This window comes from Thermobia domestica, chromosome 14 (genome assembly GCF_964235325.1).
Source record: "Thermobia domestica chromosome 14, izTheDome1.hap1.1, whole genome shotgun sequence".
NCBI lineage: Eukaryota > Metazoa > Arthropoda > Insecta > Zygentoma > Lepismatidae > Thermobia > Thermobia domestica.
The window spans coordinates 110716015-110732220 of record NC_137467.1 but is presented as its reverse complement, the minus strand read 5'-3'; the positions used below and the strand labels follow the sequence as shown (position 1 = coordinate 110732220).

The following is a 16206-nucleotide window of genomic DNA, read 5'->3' as shown; positions in this document are numbered from 1 at the left end:
ACACAATCTACCATTCCGGTTGCATACATGGAGTAATCACCTGTGACGTTTAGAAGATATTTTTCATTATTTCCAGGTTCTGTCTAAATGTAATCGGAATGAGACACTGTGTTTCGTATGCTTTAATAGTTTTTAGATCCCAAGCAGTTTATATTCTGACTTGTACCTCACTATTTTCAGAATTTTTCTACATATCTTAATCAAAATTTGCAGCAATTGTCTTGAAACTAGTACAACTATATAAAAATATCAAACGACATGGGCTGATAAGGGTAATTTTTCGCCCATCGAATACCGGAAAAATGAAGAGTCCGATTCAGACAAGTTTGCAATGTCTGTATATTGGAAGATATGTTTTGTATGTGAATATAATAGATATGTGAGAAAGAAAATAAGTCATTGAAATTAGTGCCCAAAAAGAAGTAGTTTTGCGTCATTTTGACAATGTTTGCTGTCGTTGACATAGGCTTGTAGTAAGAAGGATTCGATGAACCTAAATAAAGAAAACTCATAATAATATGACGCTGTGTAAGTTTTGATATGAGGATCAATTTATTTTGGTAGTGTGTCTTTCGACTTATAAGAGAACAAAATGTATCTAGCCTCTATAGACACTTTACATTTTTCCGGTGTTCGATGGGCGAAAAATGACCCTTATCAGCCCACATCCTTTTGAAGAGAGCAAATATAGAAGATAGTTTGCTACCTTCCAGCTGCAGTTTTCTTGTTCATAAAATAAGAAGTAACTTATTAACGACTATTTTAACGTCATTTAATTTATATATGTGTATACATAAATACTTAAAAAAAAAAAATAGAAAACGCCTAAACCTGAATATTTCTGAAGGTTACATCAACGTTTATTCCATCACTTACTCTTGTAATGGACACGGAAAGTTTCTCTGGTTCCTCGTAGGGAGATTTCGACTTAAAAGCGAGTCATTGAAACAAATCTAATAAATTTGACCTTTTAACGAATTTGGCCTGTACATTTTAATCCAAAATTTCACAAAGTCGGCTGCACAATCACTCAGCAAAGTAGCAATTGACGACAAATTATCCAATAACAACACATTATACTCGAAGATAATGCAGAAGGGAAAACAGACACTTCCAAATACATAAACAAACATGGAGGCATCCAGATGGCTCCAAGAACAAAGGATTAAGCCTTTTCTAAATTGTCATGTCGAAAAAAAACAGTAAAAATCATGGTAATGGCACAACCGCATTAGAATGTGTGAGAACAAGCAGATAAAAATAACTAAGAAGATTAGGATAAAACATTAAAAAAATACTATACGGTAAATAAAGGGCATTATATATTTATTGCTTGATTTTGACTTTAGAATGACAATGTACTACAAACTATAACAATACTCAGTGATCATATTACAGAATGCATAAAGAGATTAACAAAAACTGTTTTGTAGAAAAAAAAGTTGAGAAAAGTAAGTTGTTGTGTATATATAAAAATACTTAGTACCAGATGCCAGTATCTGAAGCCTATTCACAACGCTTCCCACCATTTTTTTTTTTTTTTTTTTTTTGTTTTTTGTTTGAGTTTGAAAATCGTGCGAAAATGGAAGAAAATATCAAAATTTCGAACTCTGCCTTCTTCATATCTCAAATCAATCTGATTTCGCATCAAGCAGAGAGAGAACACACCCGGAAGCTTTTCCCCCGAACTATCGGAACATGCATCCAGAAACAAACGTGTGCCAATATCTGGCGTATAGACACACACTTGATCGAGAAGCGACCCAGTCATCACTCACACAAACTGGTTGCATAGCATCTGCACGATACAGGATTCATTTTCAAAATTCTTATTTGCAATCAAGTTACTTCAGCTAAATACTATCTTATATTGAGAAACAAAAACGTCCGGTTGTGTTTTATATATGCTCGCCATGCTTGGTGCAAATTCGGAGGCGATTTGAGGTAGGGAGTTGGAGTTTTCTGGTGAGGAATATTTTGCTACACGTTAAAATTCTCCATTTCTCAGTTTTTTATCTGGAACCGAAGTCACAAACTATAAAACACTACATTGTGGTTTTTAACTATTATTTGCCGGTCTTCATGCTTTGGTCGATGCTGTCAAAAACCAGGTCCGTGAGGTGAGTACAATATACCTAAAAATCCACTCGTACCATGCAGTTTCCCTACATACTCAATTATAAAAATACTTCACACTTTACACCCTTTTCATGCTAATTACTTGATTTCGAAAAACAGGTGAATATTTTTGGGGGTAACTTTTCTTAGCAGTTACAAGCCGCTTGAGTCATACCAACTGATAGATTTATAAACCCAGTTCTCTGCCGATATCATTGACCAGCTCACAAAATACCATACGACCATTTTGTCAAAATTTAATATAATTATATGAATTTCACGGAAGTAATACGAGTTTGTATGTATATATATATATATATATATATATATATATATATATATATATATATATATATAAAGCATAGTGAATGTGGTATTTGAATGATGTTGATCTTTCAGTTCATAATATAGCACACTACCTACAGCACAGATGCTGCAAATTATCTCGTGGATGAACAAAACAGTTATATTACTGGAAACTATGTACAATGCATCTTTGTTGATAACTACCCCGATGGTAAACATTAATTCTTGTTTCATATGCATAAAAGCTCTCTTTTCATGATGAGCAACTTTCCTTGATTATCACCTAACAAAAACTAAATGTACAAAGCAGATCTATCAACCGTGTGCGGTTTCAACCATACATAAACAAGTCTTAAGTTGTTCGGATTACTTCTTACAAATAGTTACAAATATTTCGTAATCACTGTTCTTCCGTTACGCATACAAGCTAAACGACTCTCACTTTGTGTAACTCTCCTTCAAAATTAGCACAAAAAAAAAAAAAAGAAAAACTAAATGCACAAAACAGACTTATCACCATGCGGTTTCAACCGTATATGAACAAAGTCTTAAGTTTAGTTATAGGTCTTGTTTCATACGCATGCAAGCTAAACAACTCTCACTTCATTATGTGCAATTTTCCTTCAACATAGCACCCAACAAAAACTACAAACTCAAAACAGACCTATCACCACTTTTCGCCATCACTGTTCTTCCGTTGGAAACTGAGACTGTGCTACTGTGAGTGCCACCTCCAGATGAGGATGCTCTCTCATCCAGAATAACTCGAATAGTGCTTCCGCTTTCCTCAAATGAAACTCGAGTAGCACTTCCACTCTCATCCATTGAAACTCGAGTGGTATTTCTGCTCTCATCCAAGGAAACTGGAGTACTTCTGCTTCTGCCTTCTCTGAAATGAAAATTCAAAGAATTATGCATTTGCGCTATAACATTCGATTATCAACATGATATTAAGACGAGAATCAATTTCTCACGTATTGACAAGGAAATAATTGAGGACCACGGATGGCAGTTTTATGTCTACATGTCTATGTCTACAGAATAAATCACGTACGTTGTATTGCTTCCGATGATTTCAGTTTGCTTCCGATACTTGGTGCTCGTTTTCCATTAAAAACGGTATCGTTTTGAAAATTTCGCAATTGTTTCATAAACTACTCTTCATGATACAATCATCAGAACAAATTTCGTTTCTCTAGCTCCAGCGCTTCAGCCTGTGCAGCTTTTTCATATACGTTTTCCCGCTATTTTGGATCGTGTTTTTAATGTAACCTATACCTAATGATCCACTTTCGGTGGTCATAAACTCAAGATTGCGAATTGTTTAATACTTTGTAATTTTCCGCAAACTACTGTTCATGATATACCATGATAGCGAATTCCGCTTCTCTAGCCTTAGTTGTTCGCGCTAGGCACTTTCTAATCGTATATTGACTGGCGGCCCTATTTCATTCAAGATGGCGACCTGGCCAAAATTTTCTTTTTCTCCATAACTTGCTCTTCAAGACATACCTTCGCACCAAATTTAGTTTAAGTCCAACAGTTCGGGCTGCGATTTTATATCACTGAATTGTGATTCAATGGCCCTAAGACTTTGGAATCCTCATACAACTGAAGGTAGCACATGGGACCCTCGAGATTCTTTGTTACCCTAATTTGTGATTTTAAATATACAAACGTTGTATGTCAAATTTTCGAAAGATAATAAGACTTCTCTTGTACTTTTGGTTCATTATGACATGTATGTTGTACATTAAAATCATTTACTTTAATGCTAATTATTGCAGGAATTTTAGAACAAACACAAGCAAAGAGTTGAATTGCTGCCTCACAAGACTCGAATTGTAAGGAGGACTATGAACTTCGGTACCCGATTTTTAAAAGTGATTCCTGATTTGGTGAATAATCGAGCAAGCAATTTTCTTAGCCTTTCATAAGGAACAATATAGCTTTCAGTTTTTAAAAACATCATGCTTTTTTTTGAACATTATCGAAATAAACAATTTTTCTTAACGTTTCGTGAGGGACACTATTCGCTTTAAACATTTTTCATTTGTTGTATAGTCTTGGAGAGCATTACTTTATTTCTCTTTTTTTCAACTATAGCACCTATGTTTTTAGGGTGTTTTGGGATAATGTATATATCCCCGAATCTCCTAAAATGGTTGACAAAGTTGATGGTTGCAGACACTTTGTTTTATTACCACAAATACCAAAGCGGTCTTGAAAAATGATGAAATATATAAAGAAGTTCCTGAAAATTGAATGGCTCCTGTGACCTTCGACGTTTCGGAATTTGTAATCTTCGACTCCGTAATCCCAAGACGTTGGTCATAACTGCTCTAAATTTTTAAAACGTATTATCTGGGAAGTTGGAAAATGTGGCTTGGCCCTATATGCACCCGACATCCTCTTCCGTTATAGAAAATGTACACCACGCAAACTGAATATTCTTTGTAAACATAATTTTTTTAGCATAATTTTATTTCCACACATGGTTTAACAGAATACACCGTCGTTAGATGCAAAGGCGCATGAGAAAATGATTCAAATTAAAACAGATTGGTAACCCACTCATATATCCTCTCATGAGAAAATAGCTACCACATGATATGGAAAAATAAGCAAATTCCTTCTATTGTGGCGAGCTAGCAAAGATACAAGGCAAAATATTATTAAAACAAAAACGAATTCATACCACTAAGAAACAAAATCGAATAAAACTCACGAAGAAAGAACTAAAGCAACTAGCAGGGAACAGGAAGCAAAGAACAGAGTGCATATGGCGGCGTGGTGTCTATGTAACGTCATTCTTGCAGCATTGACTAGACTTAATGTACGTAGTAGCATTTGCCTGAATCCAGATTTAAGGATGGTTTGTGATCATGAATAGAAGTTATTAAGTTGTTTATTGTTTTCCCTGAGCCTATTACAATAACCTGTTTTATATTACTTGGATTTTGTTTAGAATAAACATCAACAAAATGTTCAACATGTCAAAGTAATAGATTCGAAAAAAATGTTACTATAATGAAACATTTTTATCTATAAATAGAAACATCCTTCATTTTGAATTCAGGCAGGCTACAAAGAACGAACCTAGCTCAGTATTCCATCACATGTGGCCATCCATCAAAGATTCCTCACGGGGATATTTTAATAAGCAACTTATCTTTCATTAATTACAACACACCAAAAGATGTTTTCGAGGGTCGAATGGCTTCCATACATTCCTGTGTGAGACAGCTATTAACTCACAAGTGGCAGCAGATATGTAGACTTTGCTTACAATTCCAGTGGTCTTTGATACCCCACATGACCCCATTCTCATTTATACTATGTTTGCAATTCAATATGGCGGCGTTTAAGATGGTGACATTGTACTGGAAGTGCCCTCAAACATAAGTTGTCTAACCCGATTTCCAATAGTTGTGTTGGATCTGCCCATATTTCCTTCTTGACGGATCCAAACAGGTATTCTTCAGATTTTATTGCCTACCTGATTTCAAAACGGTATGCATGTAGCAGCTCAATGGAATATTTGTGAAACGAATGACCACTACTGTCCTGCTTAGCAACTAGAACTTAATTTTAACACAAAATTTCATAAAAATCCAACTCTCATGATTCGTGTACTTTCCTCGTAAGCAAACACACTACAAACATATAAAAATCAGCGCCATTACACCCTCCATGTGGTTATAAAGTGCTTTCCCTGAAAATATGGATTTTCTTGCATTGGTTCAAACTTGCATGAATATTTTTATTTTTTCATTATTTGAAAAGAATACTAGGGACTATATGAAGATTGCACTGCTTTTGAAGTGACAACTACTTTCATTTCATAATGACTACTGAATTTTTAACTGTTTTTTAGTGCTACTTTAAGAAAAAAAAAATCGCTGAATAACCGAAGCACATGCTTCAACTGATGACTAATCATGGAAGAAAAGTTATTTATTTCCATCAAAAGTGCTCTTTACACCCGTGTGCACCAACGCAGTTTAAACGAGCGTTCACTTAAACGCGTTCAACATTAAACTTTCAACTTTAAACGTGGCTCCCAGACTTTCATTGCACCGTTGAAAATCGAAGTTCAGTAAACCTCGTTTAAGTAAACTTCGGTCAATTTGTAAAATTGACTCAGATTGCTTGTCGTCTTTCGTCTCTAACCTTCTTTTAACGAAGTAACAAATGAAGAAATCATACCGCGTGCCGGGGTTTTCGACTTTCGAGATTGCGTGCATCTCGACTGAATATAACATCAAAGAATAGACTAATAAATTCTACCTGTAATAAAATAAATGAGTGATACCTGGTGTTGCAATATTAGTAGTAGTAGATTTTAGATTAGATTGTAGCGTGTAGTTTTACTATACTCATCCATAGTTAAGTAGTAGTACTAGTAGTAGTAGGAAAGGGTTAGAAGTCCCGCAGGGGTTTGTTGGGTTTTGCTCTCGGTGCACTTTTACTATACGGATACACAGATTGTAAAATATAAAAAAAATATGGGCAAGTCTTTAGTTTGAACATTTTATGTCCAGAACAGAACCCAATTTAACCCCTGCGGGGATTCTAACCCGTTGCTACTACTACTACTGACACTATGGATACGTAGAGTAAAACTGTACGCTGTTCTCGACATAAAATGGGCAAATTAAAGACTTCTGCATTTTTTCCATATATTTCACAATATGTGGATCCGTATAGTAAAATTGCACTATTAAGATTACACTAAACTCAAAGAACAAATTTAATGTGGATCTATGTGGACCAGTGATGATTTCAGGAATTGGCCAGGGCAATTTCTCCCCGAGAACCATGAAATTCCATCGGGACCTATGCTCAATGCGGAATCCCAATATTTTCATTACTAACACATTTCATCCCCCAGTATACTAAAATTCGCCACCAGTAGAAAATATTAAAAAAAAAAAAAAGCTTGTGGAATCCACGGATGGAGAAAATTGATTCAACAACATATTTCATCATCAAAATGTTATTCTAATGTCTTTTACATCCTTTTCCTTGTTGGCATTTGCCTACAATTCCCAGTTAGCATAGGTAAAGTTGAGGAGCACTACCACTTATTCTTTCCACTTATGATCTAACGTCTTCTGCATTCTTAGTTTCTCACCTGTCCACCAGCTGCATACACATTTATAATATGCTTGCAAACTTATATGTTATAGATACAATAAGTGCAAAATCCACGGAGTTTGTATTTATTCCGATTCCAAGCAGGGCACAATTTGAGGGATCGCTCGTGATTTTGCCCGAGAAAGCAGGCACATTAGCGATGGTGGTGTGTGAATAAGGAAAAGAAAAGTGTGGAAAATGTCAGCCTCCTGTTTTTCGGCGCAATTTCTCAAAATACATTCGTTACACGTGTAAGTAACATGTAATTATAGAAACAGCATTAAAATGTATGGTTCATAATTATACAATTATAGTGCATAACTAGATTGTTGTTATCACCTACTACAGATTGGTACGTATTTTTGGTTCTGATTTGCTCATTACTCGAGCAGACGGTTCTACCAAATTTTGACACGTTCTTACATTTTCAGGTTAGGTTAGAGCTTTCGTTTAGCAGAGCATGCACTAAATCAAGAGCTCCATTACTGCTTGCGGATTGATTTCAGGATGGCTCAGTATCATATAAATCAAGTGTGGACGTACAGCATAAAAACTACTGTGTATAAAACACGAAGCAACTTGTGCTACGTGGCCACCAAAAAGCACGAATGCTATCGAACAGAGTTAGAGTAGGAGTGCAGTAGGGAGGCCCGAACGATAGGGATCGGTTGCATACATAGGGAGCAGGCGCGTCAACAACCGGGTATACGTATAAACGAGGACAGTGAAAGAGCACACTTACACATACAATAATTTCTTTATTACTAATAATTCATTTCAATATGCTGTGATAGATGGTAATTACTTATATTCACACTCATTCCTTCATGAAAAATATTTCACGTCGTATTTTACCTATGAAGTTTCTATTTGGTAGAACCGTCTGCTCGAGTTCACCCTTAATTTGCTTACAGGTATACGCACCTCGACTATAGCCCTCCAGCTTCACCTTCGAACCGTAATAGGTTAAAAAAATAGCTTGTTACGAGCAGCTTCCAAAGTTTGGTGCGTAATTTTGAGACGTGTGGCTTTCATTATATGAAGCTAAGTTTGTATGTGTCTTATACAATTGTACGCAAAAGTTAATACCACTTGAGGAATAACTATATAATAAGTTTTGCGATAAATAATTAGATAAGGATTTTTATGCTATTTGCATGGTTTTGACAAAAAAAGAAAAAAAATACTGTATTTATAGACATAACTTTTATGCCCTCCTAAGGTTAACCTTTACTGGAAAATTGTTTAGAAAATTCATTGTCAAAAATTCTATGAGCTGATTAAAAAAAAAAAAAAAAAAAAAAAAAAGTATATGTGGTTTCTTTCTCATCCAGTTATTCCTCGTAAAACTCATTACCCAGTTATTCCTAGAGTGTTATCAACCAATTGCGTACAATTGTATAAGACACATAGAAACTTAGTGAAAGCCACACGTCTCAAAACCACGTACCAAACTTCGCAAGCTACTCATTACAAGCTATATTTGAACCTATTACGGTTTACGCCAAGGTGAAGCTGCTCGGCTATATTCGAGGTGCGTCCGTAGTGAACAGGCAAATTTGCCATGGTGTAAGCAAATTAATGGTTCACTTCAGCAGGCAGTTCTACCAAATAGAAAATTTATAGGTAAAAAACGACGTGAAATATCTTTCATGAAGGAATGAAAATGTGAATATAAGTAATTACCATCTATCACAGCATATTGAAGTTAATTATTAGTGATAAAGAAATTATAGTATATGTAAGTGTGCTCTTCCACTGTCTTCGTTTATGTACATACCCCGTGCTTACGCGCCTGCTTCCTATGGACGCAAACGCTTGGGGCTCCCTACTGCGCTCCTACTCGGTAGAACCATATGCTGGAGTGATGAGCAAATTAGTACAAAAAATACCTACCAATTTGTAGTAGGTGATCACTACAAACTAGTTTTGCATTATAATTGCATAATTATGAACAATACATTTTAACGCTGTTTCTATAATCACAGATTACTTACATGTGTAACGAATGTTTTTTGAGAAATTGCACCGCAAAACAGGAGGGCGATATTTTAAACAGTGGTATTTTCTTATGCACACACCACCATCGCTAATGTGCCTGCTTTCGCGGAGAAAATCACGAGCGATCCCTCAAATTGTGCCCTGCTTCGAATCGAAATAGATACAAACTTCGGTTGTTTTGGCCATTTAGCACAGATTCGTGCGTGGTTTTTGCACTTGTTGTATTTATAATATATAAGTTTGCAAACATATAAATGTGTGCGTAGCTGGTGGACAGGTGAGAAACTAAAAATGCTGAAGTCGTTAGCTCATAAATGGAAAGAATAAATGGTAGAGCTCCTCAACTTTACCTACGCTAACTAGGAATTGTAGGCAAACACCAACAGGGAAAAGAATGTTAAAGGCATTAGAATAACATTTTAACGATGAAATATGAATAACTGTTGAATCAATTTTCCCCAACAGTGGATTCCAGAAGTTTTTTTTTTTTTTTTCATTTTTTATTTTCTAGTGGTGGCGAATTTTAATATACTGGGGATGAAATGTACTAGGAATCCACATTGAGGATGATAGGATGGTCAATGTTCCGTTAAGGGGGTCCAAAACTACACTGGACTCCCTTAAGCTAACCAGACCTAAGCTAATCTAACCAAACCTAATATAACATTATATTATGTAATCAAACGAAAATCAATAGAAACAAGTGGTGTCAAAGACACTGGACCCCCTTAACGGAACATTGACCTATAGGATATGGTCATGAGGGAATTTCATGGTTCTCGCGGAGAAGTTCCCCCCGGTCAATTCATGAAATCACCATTGGTCCATATAGATTCACATTATATTTGTTCTTTGTTATAAGTTTAGTGTAATCTTTATGGTGCAGTGTTACTATAGGGACTACGGATCCACAGATTGTAAAATATATGGAAAAAATTGCAGACGTCTTTAATTTGTCCGTTTTATGTCGAGAACAACGTGCAGTTTTACTATACGTATCCATAGTATAAGTAGTAGTACGAAAAAGTCAGAAGCCCCGCAGGGGTTAGTTGGGTTCAGTTCTCGACATAAAATGGACGTGTAAACGTATAGTAAAACTGCACGGAGAACAGAACCCAACAAAGCCCTGCGGACCTCTAACCCTTTCCTACTACTACTAGTACTACTACTTATACTATGGATTCGTATAAAACTACACGCTACAATCTAATCTAAAATCTACTACCAATATTGCAACACCAAGTATTACTCGCTTATTTTATTAAAGGTATAATTTATTAGTCCATTCTTTGATTATGTCCAGTCGAGATGCACACGATCTAGAGAGTCGAGAACTCCGGCACGCGGTATGCTTTCTTCATTTGTTACTTTGTTAAACGAAGGTTAGAGACAAAAGATGACAACCAATCAGAGTCGATTTTACAAATTGACCGAAGTTTACTTAAACGAGGTTTACTGAACTTCGATTTCCAATGGTGCAACGAAGATCCGAGAACCACGTTTAAACTTGAAAGTTCAACTCCTTCAGTGTGGGTGGCGAGTTAACTCGTGTCTTCAAAACACACTTGCTGTGCGGATGGCGTATATATATGCTTTCATTTTGCTTTGGCTACTTTGTATTGCGTATGGCGAATATACTTGCCCATAGTATGAGTAATGTTATCCCGACAATATTTAGCGAGTTTGCGCTCAGCTGGTTACAATTGTTGCTTAATTAAAAGAAGAAGAGGAAGAAATAAATTAAAATAGAGTTTGTGCTTCGTCAAATACAGTTTTCATTCTTTGTTTTGTTTGAGAGCAGACAGCACAGTAATGGCTTCAAAACGATATTTCAACCATGCTGACATCGAGGAAGAGTTATTAATTAGTGATTCTGATGTAAGTAATTCTGAAACAGATTTAGAATCAACATCCAAAGTTCTCGAAAAAAACTTTTTACAGCGGTTCACATCTGAAAATTACGCACTGAAGGGGTTAATGTTGAACGCGTTTAAGTGAACGCTCGTTTAAACTTCGTTGGTGCACACGGCTGTAACGGCCGTGTGCACCAACGAAGTTCAACTGTTGAACGAGGGTCATAACCAAGCTCGGTGTAAATGTCTGTTGCACCAACAACGTTCATGGTTAAGTCTCGCAGCCGTGTGCACCAACGAAGTTTAAACGAGCGTTCACTTAAACGCGTTCAAAATTAAACTTTCAAGTTTAAACGTGGTTCCCGGACTTTTGTTGCACCATTGAAAATCGAAGTTCAGTAAACCTCGTTTAAGTAAACTTCGGTCAATTTGTAAAATCGACTCTGATTGGTTGTCGTCTTTTGTCTCTAACTTTCGTTTAACAGTGACAAATGAAGAAAGCATACGGCGTGCCGGGGTTTTCGACTTTCGAGATTGTGTGCATCTCGAGTGAACACAACATCAAACAATGTACTAATAAATTATACTTGTAATGAAATAACCGAGTGATACTTGAACGTAAAATTGCTTACTCACCTTCGAGTTAACCTCGTTTTGGCTTAATTCACACATCCTTGTATATTTCTTTATTGAATCTTGGGTTGTGTTGGGATGTGATTTCATAACAGCATCTGCATTGAAAAAGAATATTTTTGATCAAAATGTTAAACATCAAATGGTTTATTCTAATTTTTACACACATTATTTGAACATAGTGGTTGCCTTGTCCGACACTTTTCAAATACCACAGCAGTCGTCAAATGCAAAGAGTCTAGCCGAATAAGAAGACCAAAGTGAGCGTTACTAGGATTGCTTTGATATTCAACACCAAAAAACCTTCATATCAAAAGATGACTCAACTTCGGTCACTTTCAGATTTCGAATTGAAAAAAAAAAGTTTTTTTTTTTCCTCCTAGACTCGTCACTTGTAGTGCTTCGCACACTGCAACATTTCAACAACAGTATCCTCTATAAAATATCTTGCGTTCCAAAGTAAACGTACAACAAAGTGCAATAGGTTAAATGTTATAAAATGCATTCATTAAAACAAAACACTAGAAACAGACCACGAGAAATAGACCTATTTTCAGTTTTAAAAGGCCTCGATTGAGCAGTTTGCCTCATTACACTTGAATGGGCAGAAACTAAAAGTATTTAATCTGAAACGAAAAGCATTAATATTATAAGCTCCTTTTATCCCCCTTTTCTGATTGTGTGGTCGGATTCTCTCAGGGTATCAAACCTAAAAACATTACGTTTACCATTAAAAACTGAAGAAAATATTTATATTATGGCCCATGGTGTGCATTACGAAAACCTCCAAATTCAAGTTCTCAAAGAAAATTCTAAACACTTGGAACGTATGGTGCAATTTAATATATTCTGGTCCGTTTCCTTTATGAGAATTCCGCAATTTATTTTTACAATATAAACACAAATGACGTTTAAGGTTTATTGTGCGAAGTCGTAAAAAATTACCATTATTTACTTAACTAAAGACTAATTCTATATTACCTTTTTTTAAAAAAAAAAAAAAAAAAAGTAAAAGTCTATGTGACACGACACAAATCCGCGCATTTTAAAATTCCAATACTTAATATTTATAACGACTATGTATTTCAAGTATTGAAACAAGTTTCCACACTATAAATTTAATTCAAACTACTAGCACTTTTATGGATACCGCATTTTCATACACCTTATATTAAAATATATGTAACTAGTACTAACCGTGGATTATTTTGTATAATTCAGTGTTTGAAAAAACCCGGGCTTTTTTGAAAAAGCCCAACACACCTGGGCCCATATGGGTTTTTTCGGGTTTAATCGTTTTTTTCGAAATATTTCAATGTCTTTGGGATAAAAGTGTTAAAATGTTATTTATATTTCAAGATTGTCATTGTCACAACTTGCAGCAATTTTCTACTCACTGCCTTTTTGAAATTTTACATTCAATCGCCGAGAAAATCTATACAGCAAATTTAGCATATCTTGTGCTTCCACCGTCAAAATTTCAACGTAAAAGACTGAAAATTGCGCTTCGTAGCGTAGATAGTCGCTGTTTTTAAAAAGTGGCCGCCATTTTGACATTTTACGTTGGTATGCAGCCAAAATCTATACGGGAAATTTAGAGTGTCGCGTACGTGAACTCTGAAAATTTTAACTTAAAAGTCCGAAAATTGTACCCTGTAGTGTGTGTGGTAGAGGCAGACAAAGGAATTGAGTTGATTTTGTGTTTAACGTCCCTTTCAGCAGCGAGGCTATGTGAGACGGGACCTACTGATTAAAGTGGAATCCGAACCACATGAGCTCCCCCCGGGAAGCAAACCCAGATCACCCACGCCGAAGATGCGTACACTAACGGCTTAGCCATGAAGGACCTCGGCAGAGAAATGAACAAATGTAGATCAAGTCATCCAGAAGCCTGACTGACGTTCGCCAAATATGAATACCAAAAGGGGTCTATTAATTTAAAACAAAGATACAATTCATGTTGTATGAAATAAATAAATGTTTTAAAATTTGTTACATGAAATTAACATCTTACAGCGTAAATAAACCTGTCATATTTTCTCCATGAGAATACGGGACACCTCAGATCCCCCCCCCCTTTCAACTTTCCAACACAATGAATTGAATAGTCTGCTTATGAACAAAAGTGTAATAGGCCGCGGTAGCTAAGTGGTAGCGCATTCACTCTGGTGCATGGGGTCCCTAGTTCGATCCAAAGCTAGCGCCAAGTGAGCTTTATGGTGGACAAACACCTTGTGTGTGAGTTTTCTCGGAATTCTCACGTTTCCTCCAACTTTCTTCATTCCGTCATTTTATTCATTTCTCATCATCACCGTCACCTTGAGCATAGCTGGCATAACCGTGAGACTAAAAGCAAAAGATTTCATTTTATTTAATTTAATTTTTTTTTTTCAAGAATATAATTGGCGAAAGTTCACTATCCAGCAGCTGCTTTGCTCTCTTCGTACCCTGCAATTAATTGTATAGACTAAAGATGCCTAAAAACTTAAGATGCGCTGTAAAAATGCTTTACAGGAAAACAATATGCAAATTATTTAAATCAGTGGTACAATCAACCTTCAATATTCTTCGCGCGTTTAGCAATATTTATTAACATGGTTGTATTTGCCAAAATTACGTTCGTCAGTTTAATCTGATATTTCTCCCTGTGTCGTGTGTAATTTTCAGGACCAAAAACAGAAATGAAATCTTTAAGTTTTACGTCCCACGTTTATGTCGGTTAGGCTAAAGGAGAGGGTGATGAGAGATGAGTGAAATGGTGGAACGAAGAATGTGAGAGGAAACGGGAGAACCCCGAGAAAACCCACCAGCACCACAGTCCACACGGCGCGAGCTGGATCGAACAAGGGACCCCAAGCACCGGATGTGAACACTCTACCACTGAGCCACCGGGTCATTCGATAAAATAACTGTGTGCATATGAAAGATGACTCTATTACATGTTATTTTCCACAGGCGCGGCGGTGTTCTTCTGCACAGTGTACAGAAGCTGTATATTATGTTTATATGTGGAGCGTTACTAGTATGACACCATGACAAGTTCTATTCAAATTCGTATCTTTGCCAAAGCCCATTTAGGTTTACTACCCTCGCTTACGCGTATACCCATGATCATTGACGCGCCCACTTCCCACGGACGTACCCCGCGCAGGCACACCAGCATTGCACCGCCCTGGCTCGGTTAGATCGCTCTCGTGCTTTTTGTGGTCATATAGGACAGGCTGGTTGTGTTTTTGGACTGTAATTCTTATGTCATACACCACGAAGGCGTATTTATATGGAAATCGAAAAAGAATCGTAACTTTTCAACAATTACTTCTGGTGGCCTCCTTGAATTTTATCTATTCATAGTGAGATATTTTCAAATATAACCTAGCGAAATCTTTTAGGAGACAATATGAAGGAAACCAATGAAAGTATCAATTTTTCAACAATTATTTCGTGTGGTGCGCCAAAAGTAAACCTGCACGTCACTTTGTGCATTAAATCATTGTTTTCACATCATGTTAAGTTCTTCACACAGAAATCAATCAATTCTACTTGTAAATGTTCTAAAGGTAAGTAAAATAAAGAGTAAAATATTTGCATCCAATAAACCTTTCGCGCTATCAGATTGAAAGGTCCGACTCGATTCACTAGCAAGCGCTACAAGAACATCGTATAATTCACATTTACTCCTGTAACATTTTTATTTTATACAAAATAAAATAATATTTAACTATTACTGTGCACTTACCAATTTGTACAGCTCTCTCTCTCTCTCTCTCTCTCAATGTTTTGATGTCCAGGAACTCGTCCAAAAGCACTCACACGCCGCAACACATAAAGAAAACAAACATATGACGTCTCTTTCGTGAAACTGCCAAGCGCAGTGAATTGTGGGTAGGTAGCTTGAAGACAACTTGCCAAAAGTTTGTAGCCGCAAATTGTTGAAACTACATCTGTATATAATTTGCTGAATGAAATTTGCTATAACATAAAACTTGAAAATAATATTTAATTTGCTAAGACATTCAAAGTTTGAATTGAAACTGTCAAGCGCACTAGATAGGTGGAAGCAAATTTGCAGAAAAATGCCAAATGTTTGCTTTTGCCAAGTTTTGAAACTACATTTGTATGAAATTTGTTGCATTAAATTTACTCTTTCATAAAAATT

General features: G+C 36.1%; 1 long non-coding RNA gene across 1 annotated transcript; it reads right to left on the bottom strand.

Annotated features, from left to right (window-relative positions):
• Positions 1-1309: 1309 nt before the first annotated feature.
• LOC145670285 (uncharacterized) lies at positions 1310-15990 on the bottom strand. Its single transcript, XR_014128252.1, has 3 exons — positions 15787-15990; positions 12054-12148; positions 1310-3313 (listed from the first exon to the last, which is right to left on the bottom strand). It is a non-coding gene; the product is annotated as an uncharacterized LOC145670285 (long non-coding RNA).
• Positions 15991-16206: the final 216 nt, after the last annotated feature.